This window comes from Trachurus japonicus, chromosome 15, assembly GCF_045865225.1.
Source record: "Trachurus japonicus isolate A0001 chromosome 15, Traja_1.0".
Lineage (NCBI taxonomy): Eukaryota > Metazoa > Chordata > Actinopteri > Carangiformes > Carangidae > Trachurus > Trachurus japonicus.
The window spans coordinates 24,982,693-25,002,139 of record NC_140921.1 but is presented as its reverse complement, the minus strand read 5'-3'; the positions used below and the strand labels follow the sequence as shown (position 1 = coordinate 25,002,139).

General features: G+C 43.5%; 1 long non-coding RNA gene across 1 annotated transcript in view; it reads left to right on the top strand.

Moving 5' to 3' along the window:
* LOC146973791 (uncharacterized) overlaps positions 1–17,674 on the top strand; it is a 134,558-nt gene extending 116,884 nt beyond the window's left edge. The window contains exon 5 of the long non-coding RNA XR_015037784.1: positions 17,329–17,674. This is a non-coding gene — a long non-coding RNA (uncharacterized LOC146973791). The remainder of the gene's footprint in view (positions 1–17,328) is intronic.
* Positions 17,675–19,447: the final 1,773 nt, after the last annotated feature.

Here is a 19,447-nt window from a genome sequence, read left to right as displayed (position 1 = left end):
ATATGAGCAGAAGGGTGTATCTAGATTTGTGAGCACACTGAGTGAAATGTGCCAGCCCAGTGCTGGGTGGAGAGCACACAGGTGAAAGTAGAAAATACAAGTGTGCACGTGTGTGTGAATACCATATGTGTTTGTGTTTGTACATGCCACTGTTTCGGAGGTGTGAGTCTGTGTACAGCGTGTGCTATTCCTTCTGCCAGGGGGAGAAGCTGTGTCAGAGCTGAATCAATGTTTTATGGCCACTTTGACAGATGCTCATTCAGGAACCGTGAACACAGAAGCCAAGTACTTGGCATAAACATAGCAAGAGGATAAACCCCGGTTCAAAACGTTGCTTAACATCGCAGTGAGAAAGAGTTTCTCTTTCTCAGAGCATGAGAAAGATGGCGTGGTTATATTTTAAGAAACACTAACAGCTCACTTTAAACAGAGAGTTTGTGAATGAGCGGTTGGTTGAAAACATGTAGTAATGGAAAAAGCGAACACACGACATCACAATGAAAAAAAAGAAAAAAGGCAGATCCAGCACTGAAATATCATAGTTACCCACGTAGCTTATTAGAGTTTTAAGTTTCTGTTTGCCCTGGTGAAGAATAAGTTCAGCAGGGCCACAGCTCACCATCATGGCTTGCTGTTGCTAAACACTCTGCCATCCCACAGCCTATGACGCAATGGGACAGTAAAACCACTTATTCACTGAAAAATCAAGCAAGTATCGACAGCTCAAAAAATTCTTGTACTCTAGCTTTTGCCAAAACTCGGAGTCACTTCTGGCAGTGACAGCATCACCACAGGGATGGGACAGAGATAACTGCCACATCATGCAATTAATGTCAGGCATTTTAACTTCAGGGTACCTTTGATGAGTAAGGTTTGTTGCATTGACGTCATGTTTTCATTATAGTTAAACTTCACAGGGAACGTGAGTGAGAGGGCTGGTTGTTTTCATAACAAAGTCATGATATAATGCAACTGCACAGCAATTATATTACAAAAGTGGCACCTGTGCAAAGTGATTCCTGATTTACAATGTTTTCGATGTCATGCAGCCTCAGTTGTTATGTCGTTTCACTAAAAAGCCAATCTCTCTTGGCTCATCTTGCCCCCCTCTCTGCCCTGCTCTGATTCACTCTCTGCTCTACTGCAGCACTGTACACATGTAATAGCCCACTTTATTATTCTTTATTATGTTTGATTTGTTCAGTAAAAAACACAGTTCCCATGGCAATGCAGAGGCTCGTCAGTGAAAGCCTTATTTGTTTGCCGGATGGCTTCCTCACCCTCACTGGTTCACTGCCTTGGGTTGGACTCACATGTTCGGTGAATTTGATGAGCGAACAGCAAATGTTCACTGCTTTTTGGAACCTGTCCATTTTTTGACCCAATTCTCCAGTCTACAACGTAAGCCTAACTGCCATATTAAAAACAACATAATGCAGCTGGTGTGGCTGGGTCACTGGAGACATAATGTGACATTTTTTTTGCGCTCATTGAGTGCATTCCTATAACTTTCCACGATGCAATATACCCCAGCCTTAAGTATGCATTCTGTAAGTCACAGCCTATATTTAAAGTCATGTGTGTCATGATACTTTTGAGGGAAGGTACCAGATTTGATGCACAAAACTGTGGTGAATTACATACGTACGCTTACTGGAAATGAGAAGAGGATTTCTTTTCCTCACGGTGAAAAATTCATCATTTTGTTCAAGGGAATACATCGCAACATCATTAGCTGCAGGTTGTCAACCAAACTACAGAACATTTTTTTACGGTGGGACCAGCTGAATTAATCAGCTCTCTTGGTATTCCCAAACTTAGGTTTTACTTGGACTCTTTGATCTTGGTGGAGCACCTGCATCCGATGTCTCAGGGGAAATCCTTTAAAAGTCAGAGGCAGTTTATGTGGCTGCCACAGAGACCTGCTTTCTCATCACTTTATTATCAAGTCTTTTAACTCTGTCTTTAAGAAACCAGACTGAAGCTCCTGAGCGGTACCAAAGCATGAGCATGAGGAAATACCTAAAGACATAATAATCATTAAATGATTAAACCAGGGAAGCAGGCACTGATTCATCTTGTATATTCAGCGTAAGTGCTTTAACTCTCAGGAGGCACCTGTGTTCCATCAGGATGCCATTAGAGTCTAAAAAGATCACATCCAGGATCCTGCTAACATCCTGTTTCTCCTGACTGTGTGTGTATGTGTGTGTGTATGTGTGTGTGTGGAGGGGTTGGGGGGGGGTGTCACAATCCATGTGTACTGTATATGTGTGGTGGAGGAGGGGGGTTCAAGGCTAAGTTGTTTTGTTTTAATCAGTTTCGCCTGTAATCACACTACTCAGAGTTGGCAGGCGATGAGAATGGAGATGGGCCCGATGCGGGTAAAATGACTTCCTGTCTCTCGCTCCCGCTCTCCATGGGCTGACTCATAGCTGGGGAGCGGCCGTGCATGTGAGTGTGAAGACTAGGGGAAGTGAGCTCACTGGTGGGCCGACCTGCCCCTCTTGGGGCCGAATCACTGCCCGCTAATTAACCACAGAGTGGCCCCTTCCCAACAGCACCCAGCAGGGAGTCTACTCGCCACAGCCACTGAGCTAAAAGACTGTGGTCACTAGTATGTGCAACTGTGCTGTGCTTCCATGCAAACACTGTATGAGCCTGTCCAGAGCAACGTGGTGCACGAGTGCTGATCTTCTCACTAATCTAACACGGACCTGACGTCTCTGCTCAACGCTTTGAGTGACATCAGTTGTTTTCTTTGACCGTCGACCTCGATGATCTGGCTGTGGTCCTGGGACTATGTTGCCCATGTTGCCATGACACGGTGTACCTTGTGATGTTTAATGTGTTCCAGATGGATAGGTAAAGCCAAACATACTACATTACAACAGCGTCTGGTAGAATAATCTCCTACCACCTCCAAAATGCTTTCCTTGGATGCAGAAAGGAAGTGATGATCACGATTTACAACAATCTGCTTTGATTTCTGGAAATCTAGACCACCACCTTGTCTTGGCTTGCTGTGACTTATAAACTGGCAAGATGAGAGTCTGTGGCTTGAAGCTAATAGGCTAAAGCGCAGCCAAGCCCACCCACACCTGACAATCCAGAGAAATATCCAATAAAAAAAAATGCAGGCATTAAGTGAACAGGGATTTGCTTTTTGATTTTTACACAATCTTGAAAAGTCAGGATACCTATTTAACAACTCACCACAGAGTATGAGGGATATTTTTGTTCTAACAATAGTAAACAATATATGGCGGTCTGGCTCAAGGGGAAAGAAAAAATGCTGATCGACAGATAGTTTCCAAGAGAATAAATCCAACAAGGGCTCAGGGATGATTAATGTGGTTAAGCAAATAGAATAATCTTCTTCTTGCATAGTTTTTCTGGTGGAACAAGACCTTGAATAAACCCTCTTCGACACTGATTTTCTGTTCTGCCATGGTACAGCAGTACAATTACTTTAGTTGCTGCTTAGTTTTTATCTGGCACAGACTTTCCAGTAGATTCAGGCAATTTCAAATGTATATTGTTACATAATCTCCAACTAATGTTTGTCGTTTCACTTGTATTCAGAGTCAAGTATGAATCCAATCAAACCCGAGGGGTCTAGGTCAAAGTTTAAGATTAAACAACAGATGAGACTTTACCGGCACAGCGATTAACAATAAACTTCACCGCCAGCATTTTTATTTGCAAATAGTTTATCTTGTGTTAAACCAAATAGGGCTATGAAAGAGAGGAGCATGTCCTTCTCCCACTCTAAAGTCCACACATTTGCCGCTGTAGATGATAATATCTTTGTCTCTGTGGGAATATTCCTCTGTCTGAAGTGATGAGTCAAAACTCAAATGCAAACTCTCTCCAAATGTATTTTGGTTAGGCAGATAAATATTTTTAGGTCTCTCATTGTTGATGTTTTATTTTTCATTGTGATCCACACAAGAGATAATTTGATGTGCAGACCGCATCATGGGAGACTTGTAAGACTGACATATTATTATTGAAACATGTTTTAACAAAGACAAATGTAAATTCAAATTGAAATGCTTACTAATGTCTGAAATCCCTTTGGAGCCTGATCTGTGCACTATAAAAGAGAATCATTGTGTAACTATCTCTTACAACACGACTTGAGAAATAACCAGTACTGAAAGCCATATGACAACCATTGACGGGAAGCGCATTAAAGCTTTGCATCATGGGATGTGTCATCAGTTGAGCAGTTGGCATGGCACTGTGTTGATGTAATATGGCTGCCATTATCTTCCACAGTCCCTGCCAAAAGAGGAATACCCCTCAAATGTCAAGTCAGATCAGCTCTGTGGAAAACCGCACTGACTACGAGACCCAATTTGTCACATTTGTAGCGCGTGGCACCACACCAGCTCCAGTAAGAATCATTATTGCCCTGATTGGCCCTCATTAGTAGAGCAATAACATAAACTGATTTCCTACAATTCCACCAATCATACAGATATTGCATTTTCTTTTCACTGTCAGATTCGATTGTTGGCCGGAGGATTAATTCCATTTTTGGACCACGCTACAATGACTTCCACTTTCTGAATAAAGGAGCAAAGGGGCTTTAATTGCCAAGACAAATAAATGTACAGGAATTTGTCTTGGCACTATTAGTGCAGAGGCAGATGGACAATATACAGAGTTTAACAGAACATACTGACAGACATAACAGTAGAACAAGGACAACAGGACCTCACATAGTGTGCAGGGACATGGACAACTAACCATTCAGTACAGTATATATACAGTTCAGTGCTTTAAAAAATAATATCACAGAGAATAGACGGCCTCCACCAAAGTTTTCTTTTAGTTTGTAGCTTCCTTTGAATGCAAACGGCGTGACCTCCTTCCATGTGTGCAGCTTTCAACCCCCCTGTAAGGCAAATCATTCTGTACATTGTTTTCTTTAGCACAAAGACAGCATCCATGTACCATATGGATACTTTGCAAACCCTTTCTGCTCTCATTTCAAGTGTAAAGAGTTGATAACTGTGTGTGTGTGTGTGTGTCCGTGTGTTCTGGCACAGGGTGCTGATGATTATGCTGTGCCACACTGAGCAACGCTATTTATTGCATAGGCATGTGAGAATATAGTTAGTCCTCTATATCCAGAGGGCAGGGATGGGATCACTCTAAGAAGCATCCGGAACATACCTCTCTGTTGTGATTGGGCTGAGATTAAACTACTGAGGCTACAAACACAAATGTGGACCACATATGAATTAATGCAAACTACAACCATATGACGCTGATGGCAGACGAATGAAAGAGAGAGCGCATAGACAATGACTGCAAGGTCTATTGTAATTAGAAGCAGTGGACTCGCTGGAAATACCCCACTGAATTGATGAGATTGATTTTGTCTCCGTCTGCACACACACACACACACGCACTCACTTATGCATGTGCACAGATACATGCACGCATTTGTATGTGCATGCACACGGCATTGGAGGATTTACTTTTCCTGGCACGAGCGCCCTACTAATACTTTCATACACTGAAGTGAAAAAAGAGCTTGTAGTCGGACTCCTTTGCCAATAGCTGTTGCAATACTTCTCTCATGCAGAGTGAAAATTTGGGGTTGGGAATATGAATCCACAGTGTTACAGATATACACTAAGGAGGCAAGCCAGAAACTTTTCTGCAAAACCACCTCTGCATTTCTGCTCCTATTTAACTCACTGAACAGCTTTAAGTGTTAATACATGCTCTGTGGAAAAGTAGAACACAGTTGGAGCATTTCTAAAACAAGGGGCCAAGCTGTTTGGATTAATTTACATTTCAATTCATTTATGTCACTCCTGTGAATACTTTGAAAGCAGCCTGGGTTAGGTTTCATGCAGTCAGAGCAAACTTGCTGTGATCCATTTTGTAGGATACATATCACAACATTTCTTTTCCCAGATAAGAAAAGTGGCAGCATGGGAACACAGTGCAGGGGTTCGTCAGAGAGGTATGTTTCTGAGGGAGAGCCCAGCCTGGATTTTCCCTCAAAATAATAAACCATTCCATTTTTGTGAAGGACACTCTCTTCTTGCTCAGGTTTGTACATACAGCTAAGCTTTTGGTCTGCTTTCAAAAATTGTTCCACAGCAGCTGGCCAGCTACAACACACACCTGGGTAAACACACGCTCTTGTCCTGTTCGCTCTCTGTCTCTCAGTGTAACCAGTGAAGATCACTGGCTGTTGCAGGGGCCTGTATTTGTCTTCATTCTCCATTCTGCTCACTGTCAGGCTCGCAGGGCTCAGCTCCAACCGCAGATCAATCTGACTTCACCAGCACTGTCCATCTAGACAGCAGAGGGGAGCCACAACGAAAGGCCCACCCAAAATCCCTCCAAATCCTCCTCGTGCAGAGCAAGCAGGACTCTACAGCGCTGTGTATTACCTCAGGAGGCTGACATAGCCCAGCCCCTCCGCTCTGGACTGGAGGGCTCGTTTACAACCAGAACTTTGATTGTATCAGCTCTGGTGATGTCAGCCCGCTCTGGTGCTAACAGCTTTCTGCCACTTTCTCCCAATTCTTCCCTCTCGCTTTGAATGGAAGCCCCTGCCAGCAGATTAATCCATGGCTCCCCACCACACACTCATCACTTTCCCAACAACAGGCGCAAACTCGCACTGCCAAGAGCAGGATATAGCCTATTAATGTCACACCTGACGGAAATTTACATTGTGTAAGCTGCCCTCGCTCACTCCAACCTTACTCTTTGATTTCAGCCATTTATTTCACAGTATTGAAAAAGCCTGCTCCTGCGTTGACCTTCCCTCAATTGCAGCATGGGCCTCCAGATGCTGGTGACTTAACCCCTCGCCTGTAAAACAAGAGTAAGAAAAACACCCTGGTTATGATGACTATATTGGTGGCCTGGTTCTCCCGGGGAGCAGAGGCTTGGCTGAGGCTCTGTGCGACTGCAGAGGGCCAGTGGGTATTAGTGGTTAGTATAAAGTTTTTTTTGAGGCTCATTTAGTTTGGTATTAGACCAGCGTGCCTGCACTGACCCTTCCTTCTCTCTTGTACCCCTTGCGTTCCCCCCTTGCTAGTCCCCCTCAGAGTGGGAAACTCCATGTTAGGGGTTTGTAGATCTCACCGTTATTTATTTATGAGTGTTTAAATGCCACAGCACCCTGGCAAGGACTTTAATGGAGGTGAGACACTCCCATGTCGCACTACTCCCCTCAGTAAAGTTTTACAGCGTCCCACCACACTCTCCAGAGAGGCCAGGGGAAAGTGACGCCATAGCCTAGGAAAATACTCTGTACTCATGCCTGGGCTGACACTCTGGTGTGGTAGAGTCGGGGGGCTGTGAGGTATCTCGGAGCTGTGAAAGTGTGGTTTTCGATGTCGCTTTTCCTTTCATTCAACTCCAAATGTAACTGTTTTCAAATGTCACACCTTAAAAGCTGCTAAAACCCAGTCAAAAACAAATGGCCGTGACCCCCTCGATCAGAATAACCACAACATAACGTCCCTCATGTAATGCCACCCTCTTGACTTACTAATCAACCCACAAGCCAGTTGTATCTGTCAGGCCTCACCACCACTGTGGCTAATGGATCCGCACTTTATCACATTGATTCCCCTTGTAAAGCCAGCCCCCCTGTCAACCCACCCACCTTTCTCCCTTCCCTCATATGGCCTTGATGAGATCCAGACCCTGTGTGGAAGCATATTAAAGTGGCCCAACAGTGTCAGCAGGAGAGCTAAATGGAAGGTAGTGAAATCTTTTGAACCTCTGCTACATTATAACAGTTCTAAACACATCCAGCTGGGTCCAAAGTTCATGGAAGACATAAAAGCACCGTTGCATGTTACCTTGGAGGATGATAATAGCCGAGCGCCACTAAAACTACTAAGACAGTCCACAATCAAAGGGCCCAGAGGAAGGACTCCCCGCACTTCTTACTGGCTGCTAATGGCCTGTGTGTGTCAGATACAACCAATCTGACAGTCGTTATATCTCCTGTAACACACACTACATACACTGTAAAGAGAGGGTACTTTTTTCGGTGTTAGTGATTAAACTCCATTAACTTTGGGTTAATTAAAACACAAAAGACTTAGAAGGGCAGTAATTACCCTGTACCAGCCGGGTAGGTCACCCTTTAAGAGAGTTCCAGCGCACTGATCTTGATGGGAGACTGCTCATATCGTGACTTCATGGCTGCCAGACGTCTTTGCAGGCTTGTTTTACAGGGGCTGGACTGCTGACACTGACAATATTGCTGATTCTGTCTACAATATGTTATAGAGGAGAGGAGCTGGACAGACATTGCAGAGCGAGGCCAGACAGTATACGGCATGTGTGTGTGAGTGTGTGTGTGTGTGTGTTCCTTGAGCTATGTGTTGGCTGTGGGCTCCTCTGTGGTGTTTCAACCACACACGATAAATATGAGCTTGTGGTGAGGCCGTGGTGCCCCAGGAATGCTCACATGTGGTGGAGCGGCTCTCACCACCATTGACAAGAGAGTTAGATGGCTTTTGGTCATCAAGATTCCTGGTGGGGAGAGCTACATAGGAGGCCGTTCGACTTGAAGAACTGAGGCCGTGGTTGCTGATGCCAGTTTCCTTTATGGCTCAAGTCTCTTACTAAAGCGTGTTATTTGTTTACTCCAAACTCTGACGAAGCAACCAATTACACTATTGTTTACTGGCTGACTGATCTCGGTTGGGGCCAAAAATGCACTTAATCACCAGTTACCAGCATCTGAAACAAACATGGAATGACATGGCTGACAGCAACATTTTCCAGATCAAGTGTAATTCTATGAATGTCTTTCCATATTTATTTATACAACTCAGAAATGCTCTCAGAGCCTCCATGAGGCCGGGGTTAACTCAGACGTAACTGTCTTTGCCTGAAGTGTAGGATTTGGCCAAAAAATGAACAAGTAAGGAAGTTCAGGGATCAGACTGGAGATCCAACTAAAACACGAGCCACGATGATATCAGTCTTAGCTGTAAAGACATTAATCAATAAGACATTTAAACCCAGAACCAGCTAGACTAACAACAGCCATACACACACACACAAGCTCACCAGATATCTGCACACAGTCCTCAGTGGTCTCCTCTCCTCTTCTCATACTTTGATGTGAGTGGACAGGACGTGACCTGTCCTTCCTAAGCCATAACAGACTTAAACATGTCCAAACTCATCCACTCCATCAAGCAAGTCAGACAATATCTGCAATATCTATGATGTGTTAATTGATGCATAGCAGAACAGTTTTATAGCAGCCACTCTACCAAAAAGAAAAACATTCATCCTGACTGTAGTGTAGTGATGGGGCCGTGTGTTATTTTAATATCAATAGACTACAGAGATATGGAGCCAAGATAATTTGTTATCCTCGACAATTGCCAAAATGTCTATATTGATCTGTCATTCAAAGTGAAAGCGAACATTTTCAAATTCCTTAAACAACTATTTGAAACAGAGTTCATTAAACACTGACGTACACAATACACAAGCTGGAATGTAAAAAATGTTTCACAAGCAACAACAAGAAAAGAATTTATCAGAGTTATTCAACTGGGTCAGATATTCTGTGGTCAAACTGTTGAATCACGTTTCCATCAAACATCAATAATTTTCAGAGCGAGTCTACGTAAATCACGGGACTGTGAAATGCCCTCTCCTTCCACACATCCGTCATCAGAGACCAATCTGTTGTCTCCCATAACTTCATGGCTGACAAGGGTCATTCGCCTGAGGCCCCGGCGGAGACTATATCCCCTCTCTGGACAGATGCAGTGGCATAAGGGGGGCCCGGATGCGCCCCTCTCCTCCTGCTGACCTCTCTCTCTCTTCCAGACTCTGAGAAAGGGTTCCGAGGTTGAGAAGGTCCTGGGGACTGGACACATTGCGGCATTAATTACACACTCAGTTACCATTGAGCCTAATGTTTGGCCCCCCCCCCCCATGGGGTTAACTCCTTCCTGACAAGCAGGGAAAGTAATGGGGCCTCTGTGGCTCGTTTGCCAGCAGTCAGCCAAGACAGCTCCTCTATGTCCTCTTCCACAGCCCTGTTCTCGCTGACTGACAGCAGCTAAATGCTTCAGCCCGCTGCGTCGCTGTGCACGGGGATCACACGCAGGGAGGAGGAGACGGAGATAATGGGAGGTGTGAGGCGGTGGGTGACAGGCGGGGCACTTCATCCCATCAAAGGCTTTTTTTGCGCCGGTCGCCTTGTGCAAACAAAGAGGCTTTTTCGGAGCGTTATCTATCAGAGGCTTCTCCTGCTGACATCCTCGGTGCACCCGTGACTGTGATTGGCTGAGGAGACAGAGAAAGAAGAAAGACAGTGTGCACCGACAGGATATCCCCTGTGGTTAACAGCAAAGTAAACACAGTGGAAATAGAGAGAAAGGAAGTCTACCTCTGTCACACAGACTCGAGGTGAGGTGCTCGCAGATGTCCTACAATGTATAAAAGATTAGTTCCTGAACTTTGGCAGGGCTGGTGTTCTCCTCCATGTCGCTGCTGGCTACAACTACAATCACAAGTGTCTCTGCCTATTGCTGAAGTAATCCGATTTCTGTTGACAGGGGCTGTAGTTGGTAATCTGATAGGAGAGTACTTACAATATCAAGGCTAGTGTTTCGTTTGATTAATTCATAGCCTACAGGGTCTGTGAGATAGAGGGAGAGCGCAGCATGAGATCATGACCCTGGAATTCTAAACAATAACCATCTGTGGTGAACCGTGTTGAGCTTGATCTGACTCTGGCTTTTCCTCTCTCACTTCCTTTTTCTCGTCCTCCTTTCTCCTCCCCTGCACGACAACACGTTTAAAACACAGACACACCTGCAACAGCCGTTCTGCATGTAAAACCAACCAGCCTTGTACCGCAAATATGTCACAACATGCATGCTGCTGAAAATAAAATACTTGTGGGCCCGAGGCACATATCAACACAACACCTGAGCAGAAACAGAGCCTCTGTGAAACTCCTGTGAACACCCACATACAGAAACATGGAAACACACACACACCCTGATTGAAATAGCTTACAAGCCAAGTCCAGCACTAAAATGTTCCTGATTCACTTTCCCTCTTAGAGTATCATGTAATTTAACAGTTACTTAAATATAATCGTCTTGGCAGCGGTGCTTTATCCTAAAAGCTGTCAGTGTTAACAGCAAAGAAGAATTATCCTGGCTTCATGTTGGATGTAATGATTAAGTCCACGGCACTGCACTGCACCGAGAAAATGCTTCTGTGTCTGACATTTTAAAAGAGGAATGGTCTGAATTAAATTAAATTTCTTTTGCTTTTCCTCCACAAAAAAGAAAACAACATCTCAGTAAATGCCACAGCTCTTGCAGCATCTACTTCATTGTTGAGAAAAAGTGACGGTTTGTTCTCTTTCAGCTGGTTGCCACAGGGCTGAGAATGATAGATGAAGTGTTACTTTGCGGACTATTTTTAACTTTTCCAAACCGATGTTCAGACATCCCATCTGGACAGGGTTAGGGGCAAAGGCAGAGTGAGTTCTTTGCCATTAGTTACAGTAACAGACACCGAGAGCTCTCCTCAGAGGTCAGAAAACAAACATTATACTTGTTTATGTGCCATGGCACAACGAGTACTTCTCAGTTAACAATTTTCAAGAGGTGATGCGTGACTGTTTAATAAGCTGGGACAAAGTTGTACTAAGTGTATGGGATGGTTTGAAAAGCTACAAACAGCCCTTTCTGCTCATAAAAATACTGCAGAGCTTCCAAAAAGCAAGATAGTTTATTAGATTATCTAGTGAGAATTCACTGCCTTGCATTGTTTTGTTTGGAAATACAGTATAATACTGTCGGCTGAGCATGGCTCTGTTTAAACATTTTATACTAGAGCCAAAGAAGCCCTTATAAACTAAAAGTATACACCAACTTGTCTGAAAGACTGTGATACCTGTCACATCTAACAAGCCCGGTGGCAGGTGGAGGTTTTGGCCTCTTGATAAGAGTTTCACCCACTGTTTACAAGGCAACAGGTTGTGAGACGCCCTCAGAACAGCACCATGTCTCCAGGGCAGACTGGACCGGCCTAGCTGGTTATTGTGCTGGTGGAAAATTAAGGAGTAAACACTGATGTCTTTCCACCTGAGTAAAGGAATGAAGTGTGATGCTGAACAGAAGGATTAGTGACAGTCTGTATTTACACTGTTAGGGGATTCACAAGAAACGTTCAACTGTTACACATCTGCTGATCAGTCCATGTGCTCTTCAGCAGCTGCAGAACATTGACAGGTCAATGACGTGTCATCACAGCACAGGTGACATTATTTAACAGTGTATAGAGCTGTGGCAGACTGCTATGCGTGCCTGGAGGGCACACTCTGGGTGGCCTCATGGCGACAAAACACTGAGTTGCTGTGCCTTTAAGTCAGTGTCAGTCAGATTACTAGATCCTAATACCTATTTAGATTGTATTTTATCATATAATGAATTTATAGACTTTACAAAAGCAAGATTTTCTATGCATCATTCCATCTCAAAATTTCCAGTTGAATCTATTGTATATACATAGATGTGTGACAAGAACACAGTTGTTTCATATTGTTGTGGGCGGATAGGTCAGTAATTACTGTATATAAAATGTCATTTTTGATGATATTCCATAGGGTTAGGGTGCCTCACAAAAATAAAATCACTGGTGTTCAGACACTGAAAGAGAGATTGTACTTGATGAAAAGTTGCTCTGTAACAAAGTAATGTGATCTATTGTACAGGTAGAGTAGCAAATAATATTCACACAAAAGAAAGGATTAAATGAGTTAATAAGTTCCTTTTGTCTGCCAGCCACCTCGCATAGACATTTCTAAAATTACATGACCTACAAGCGGCCTCCAAAGGCTTAGCTGTGACCTTTGACTGAACAGGATGAACGAACTGTGAAGGATGGCCGTTCCTGAGAAGGACTGTCTAGCTATCAGCCAGGAATCTCCTAATGTTTATGCTTTAAGGGGTGTGTCAGGATGAGAGTGTTCGCCTGAGATTCTTTGAGAGAAAGGGAGGTACACCCTGCCTCGCGGCTAGAGTTGAATGTCAAGTGTAGATACGCTGCAGAACAATGCAGCAACAACACCGTCTCTAATGAAAAATGTCCTCCTGTCTGCAGCTGGGGCACAAGCGGCCCCACAGAGCTGCTGCAATACACTAGGTTTCCATTCCTTTTTGTTGTGTTTTTACCAACTAACCACAAGGTCCACAAATAACTCTATATTCCATGTAATGCATGTTTTACCAGCAGAGGACTCTCACTTTATTCCACTATTTTTGACTTTATAGTGAGAAAGGGTGTTCCCGTGATTATGGTTATACAGCGAACAATAACTGGAGTTAAGTTTCCCTCTGTGCCCTGTGAGTCTCAAATAGCGTGTCCACCACAGAGAGAGCCTTAGGTTTTCAATTACACTCTCAAAGTGGTCCCCGATCACTCCCCCTTGTCACAGGTGGTGGGATGTATGTGGAGGGGCAAAACCTGGTGTTCCATTTAAGAAATATGTGGGAAAAACTTACTCTGAGCCCTATTTGTTTGGAATGTTTTATGGTTATGATGTGACTACTACTGCACCAGCGTCACTCCGAACAATGTCTCTGCTCTTCCAACCACTAATTACAGCAGTAGTGGGACTAATTAAAACATAACATAACCAAAGTAGTAATAAAGTTGGCTTCTATTACTGCACTTCACACATTACAGTGTATTATAAATATAGAGCTTGGTGCAAAACCCGATTCAGAATTTTGTGATTTAAGTTTAAGTTATGACGAGCTTTGCAAATTTAAATATATACAGTATATTAAAAATATTCTTGAATAATAAACAGGTTTCACTTCTTCTGGAGCTTAAACACTGTTAGTTTCTGTCACCTTGCGGTTGGTATTTTCCCGGGTGGCCCCATATTGCTTTGGGGGGTCTTAGGGTACGTACATCAATATTGTACAATCCCACCCACTTTCTCTCTCTTTCCACACTCATCTGTATTGCATGTGTTATTCGGTGAGGGGGTGCAACAAGCCACCAAAGTAGAACTCGAACTTCCCTCTCAAGAAGCTTTGTGTTCAGAACAAGAGAAAAAACAAGTACGAGACAGAGAGAGAGAGCATTGTGTCTCCTAAACTCCTAAACCAGAGAACCACGGTGCTCCACCAGAGGACTCTGAAAGGGGAAGCCCACACAGCAGGAATAACAGCACAGTACAGCGTGATGGGAAAACATCCACGGATTGATTTTCATCAGTTATAACAGAAACCCAGGGAAAAAAAAGGAAAGCACTGACATGCATATCATGCTTAAATCTGGCTGGCTTCCTTTACGATATGTCATGTGTAAAGCTATATCCTGTGGTTGTGCATGGTGGTCAGGCAGAGTGTCTGCGGGGGCCTGAGTCCCTCACGAAGACTTGGAAACAAACTGCAAGCTTTACCTTGAACAAGCAAAGGTCAGCGGACAGAGAGGAGATCGTTCCTTTGGCTGAGATATCGTTTCCACTCTGCTGCTTGATCTACTTTTAACCACATGAGGGAATGTGTGAAGAGATATGAATGTGGCATGAAAGATCATGCACTCAGCAGTGACAATCTACTGTATCATATGCATGCAGGCCAAAACAAAAATGCTAAATTATCTTACATGTTCTTGACTCTTGTGTCTGGGAAAATGATGTAAAGACATGAGATTGGTATCGTCTGGCTCATCTCACTTGACTGTAACAAACAAGCCCAAAGGTTGACTATGTTTTGTTGCTAGGTGTCATCGAGGGCTGCAGTAGAAAAGGGAGGAGTCTGAGGATGCAGCAGCATAAAGCAACAAGCTCTGGGTTAGGTTTTGTGGGTGACTCGATTGATTGATGTCACAACAAAACAGGAATTTCACACAGAAGCCCAGCGTTCGATTCCCGTGTGAATTCAGTTTATTTTTCCTCTCTCATGCATGACTATTCCACAAACATAACCACATTGTTATTACTGTACTGTAACTAGAACAACAAAAAATCTCAACAGAACAAATGCTCAAGAAGTAACTCAAAGATCCTCTTCACATGCACATTCACCACGCTATGAAATAATAATGGAAGGTAAATTAATCCAAAACCGCTGATTTGTGTTCCTGTCAGGGGAAGTTTTTCAGCAAGCAGTCTTTGCAGTTGCCTCGTAAACAACTCTTTCTCGTAACGTTCCGCTATTATCTCATAGTGTGGTGAATGTGTAGGTCACAGCTTGTCCACAAGAGCGTTTTGGAGTTGTTGGATTGTGTATTTGATGAGTTTGATGAGGGAAACCAAGAAATCCCATGTGCCTCCGTAGCATAGCTCTGAGCAGCTTGCCGCTCTGCTTCGCTGTTCTAAAAATAGCTTGCAGCGACAATTAAAGGTAACGAACCTACTCTTAATACTATAGGTATTATTTGCCAAAATGTTGAACTATCCCTTTAACCTAGAACTGTGTGAGTCAAAACCCAACCAATCCATGACCATGTGTCATTGTAACCTATCAGACAAAGGTCTGCTAAGTCACTGTAGGTACACTCTGCATGTTTATCATTGTAACCATGACCACCAAGGTCCAGCCACTGTGTTTCAGGAGACATAGGCTACATATGGGTCTGTATGTGGTAGTTCAGGTTGGAGGACTTGTTGCTTGAGAGAAAAGCGAACAATCAATCCAAAAATGTTAAATTATTCTTTTTTTTGCGTACATAGTTTAGGATGCAGTGAGTTACGATTCACCTCCAATGTTCTGGTCAAATGCTTCTTATTTTTACACATCATTTAAATAGTCTCCCTCACTTGCAGTCATGAATTAAATCCAGAGATATATGTGCTCAGGAATAACCCAACAAATCAAACCTCAGTATTTTACCAGATGAACAGTAGAGAGTACGAAATCAGAGAAAGCACTGTCTCTGAAACTGACCATTTAGAGGCAGCAGTGCCCTTTGACCCCTTCCATCCCTACTCACAGGAACACACGTTGAGACACGCACAGAGCACACACTCCTTACACTCATTAGCAATTAGGATTAATTTGAACATGTAAATTAGATTATTGGTTTCAGTGTGTCATCGGGTGGCATTTCCTCTGTGAGAAAGCCAACCACACAGGCGGTATGGTTTCTAACGCCTGTTAGCAACGAGGAGTTTGAAATGGAAATGCTGTTGTGGCTGACCTCCACACCCTTCTATCATTTGTCTTAACCAAACCCGCCCAGAAATAAAATTACTCAAATGCAAAGGGGGTTTTCAATTATTTTTGTTCCTCCTCTCTGTCTTACACTCGCACTTCTTTTTTTGCAAGTGGAAAAGCAGCACGCTTTGCGGAATTCAGTCGCCCACGCACTCTGTCAGGACACTTGATTCCAATTAGATATTTTTCTTTGCTTTCTTGTTCTAGCCTGTCTGGGCCTCCTGCTTTTATCCCTCCCTCTGCCTTCCCCACTAACTCCCTCACTGTTGAACTCTCCCCTCCTCTCTCCCGTTTCCTCGATCGTGTCCTCATTCTCTCAATCTCTATCACAATATGTAGTTTTGTCAACCACAGTGCCCAACTTTGTTTTCATGTATTCTCCAAATAGGCAGATTTCTCACAGCCTGACATTCTGTGACCGATTTTAAACTCTGACACTGTCATACAACACATCAGTGCTGTGGCAAAATTATGACAGCAGACAAAGCCAAACAGTTTCCATAATAATAAAGCAGGGATTCAGTGGTATACTATTATATGGTTGCGAACTGCCTTTTTCTTTGCTCCCAGGCAGTGAATATTTATTAACCTATGGATCCATTTGATTACAGTATGAGGTCAGCTCCATGCTCAGAAGCTTCTCCCACGCATTCACTAATGATAGCCTAGTCATGGAGTGAATACAGTACATTTCACCCAGAGCACAGTAGCCACATGAAATTCCTCATCCAAATAACTGTAATTAAAACATTCTACAATCCTTCATGTGTTATGTTTTCCCTTCATGAGCTGTTGTTTCTTGTCTCTGACCTTTTGTAATTCATCCGCGGGTATTAGTCCCATCATACTGTAGATGGGAACTGCATTCAGTGTTTGGCAATCCCGACACCGTCTAGTGACATGAATAATTATATTGACTCAGAGACTACACACAGCCCCATGCATGACACATAAAGTCTGAATTCGGGGAATAAAGAAATCTCTCTGCGTCACTATTAGCTTAAGAAAGAAAGTCAGTAACATTAACAGCAGAGATGAGAGAGTAGTTCACTGAAAGGCTGCCGCTGCTACAGTAAGCCCATGCATTCTGCCTTTGTTGCAGGCCACAGACAGATGACTTGGAGTGCATCTCTTTAGCCTAAATTGCTTCCAAGCAGGGGGTTCCTCTGCAGCGTCCAGCCCATCGCCTCACAACTGAGGCATCAAGTTTCTGCTCCATGCTGCAAGTTTCCAAGATCCAAGCTATTGTATGTGTCAGCCACATTTATCTTGTAGTTATACAACCCTGGAAAATTCTGTGTTACAGTTAGCAATTTCATGCCTAACCATAATAATAGAATAAAAAGAATATCTAGTATATTTGATATTTCCAGAGTTGTATCATTAGTGTTTTGAGATAGGAAGCTTGCAATTCAATTTGTTATTGAACTGGGAAGGTTGTGTTTCTCATTATGCAATTGCCTTAATGGTGTCCTAAATTAATTTGTATTGGAGAAGCTCAGCTTCAGATTCACCTCTGGTCACCCAACTTCAATTAGCCCTGATCCTGGATGGGATTATTTTACTCATTTGCCACCTGAGGCAGCGGACTGATGGGAGAGATCAGTACTGATAAAGCACGGGGGCAGGGGGGGTGTATATGCATGTTTGTATCCGTGTGCGTATCCTTCACCTTCAGATGACAGGCTAGAATAGCTGGTGTTTGGCAATAACAGCTACACTGGGCTCTGCTGTATGTACCGTGCATCTCCTTTGGTAATGACAAGAACTTACAGCACACTTGAGGCCAGACCACTCATCACACAGAAAAGAGGGACGGATGAAAACATACCCCCTGGTCAAGGAGAGAATACATTCAATAAGTCAAAAAATCATCAGATTGCCTCCAAAACCAAAAACACATCCACCTCATCCGGAAGATAGTATCTAATGTCGTGCATGGGATGGATGTAGATAGCAGATGGACCTACAGATGGACTTCTATTATGTACTTTCCAGATGACAAGACTTACCCACAGATTCAAAACTTTCAATTGCACAGCGAAGCAACCCATGTTTAGTAAAATTACATTTGGTAGATGGCAGGCTGAATTGTATAAAACATATCTATTCATGCCAGTGGCTGAAAACCTAACCTGCATGACAAATATGTGCAGGGGAAGCTGAAATCAAATCAAATCAAATTACAGTAATTTATGCAATATATAAACCATTTTGCTTTCCTTTCAGCTTGCTAAAAGAAAATGAAATACAACACAAACCAAAACTAGGGATAAGTAACTGTTTACTATTAAACATAAATGTCCTCCTGCAGCCCTGTAAGTAACTGAAACTAAAAAGGAAATAAAATTGTTTCCAAAGCGGTCAGAGAAGTCTTTGAGGATTTCGGAAGTGCCAGAAGGTGAGAGTCTGACTATCACTGAATATCATCTGATCTAAACGAGGAACATGCTCTTTTATCCAGCCATTAGTTTAAATAGTTTTCAAATTCTGCCCCCAGAGCCGTGTCTAGATGAACTTGAAGGAACTTACAGATTAAGGTTGCATCGACAGGCTTGTCATCAGGGAAGGGTTAGACCACACAGAATAATCCTTCATGGCTCTTCAAGGCCAGAGCCATGCATGCATAAAAGATCTACAACTGGAAGAGAAGGCTAGCCTTGCTCCCGGTCTTTTAAAAAGCACTCGTTCTCCTTGAGTGTCTCCAGAGTGGGACAGATGCAACAAGGCAAGGCGACCTCTTGAAAGGGTCAAGGAAAAACACAGGGACGGTTTGGGGGCGGGGGAGTGTTGACTTTACTGGAGGTATCTATCATTCACTGAAGATGTTGGCACTTCACCAGACACACACAAACATAGTATATATACAGATGCCCCGAACACGCACAAAGAAATAACCCACACACACACACTTGTCTATCCTCTTTTCATGACAGGAGGTCTCTAATGAATGTGACTCTCAGAAGACCCTTGAGAGGAAGCAAGGCCACTCTCACTCCTACCACTGACTCTGCAGGGCACAGAGAGGCCCTCGCACGTCTGCGTTTCACTAGATAACCAGATTGAAAAGCTGTCCCCAGACAAGTGCGCTCTGTCAAGGGCTGAGGGCCGTTTTTATGTCTCCCTGATGCTGTCTCACGGAGACGTGGAAGGTCGGCTCTGAAGGAGTGCTTGTTCATGGCTATTACAGTCGCTGGTACAGTGATGAGGCCCTCCGACTT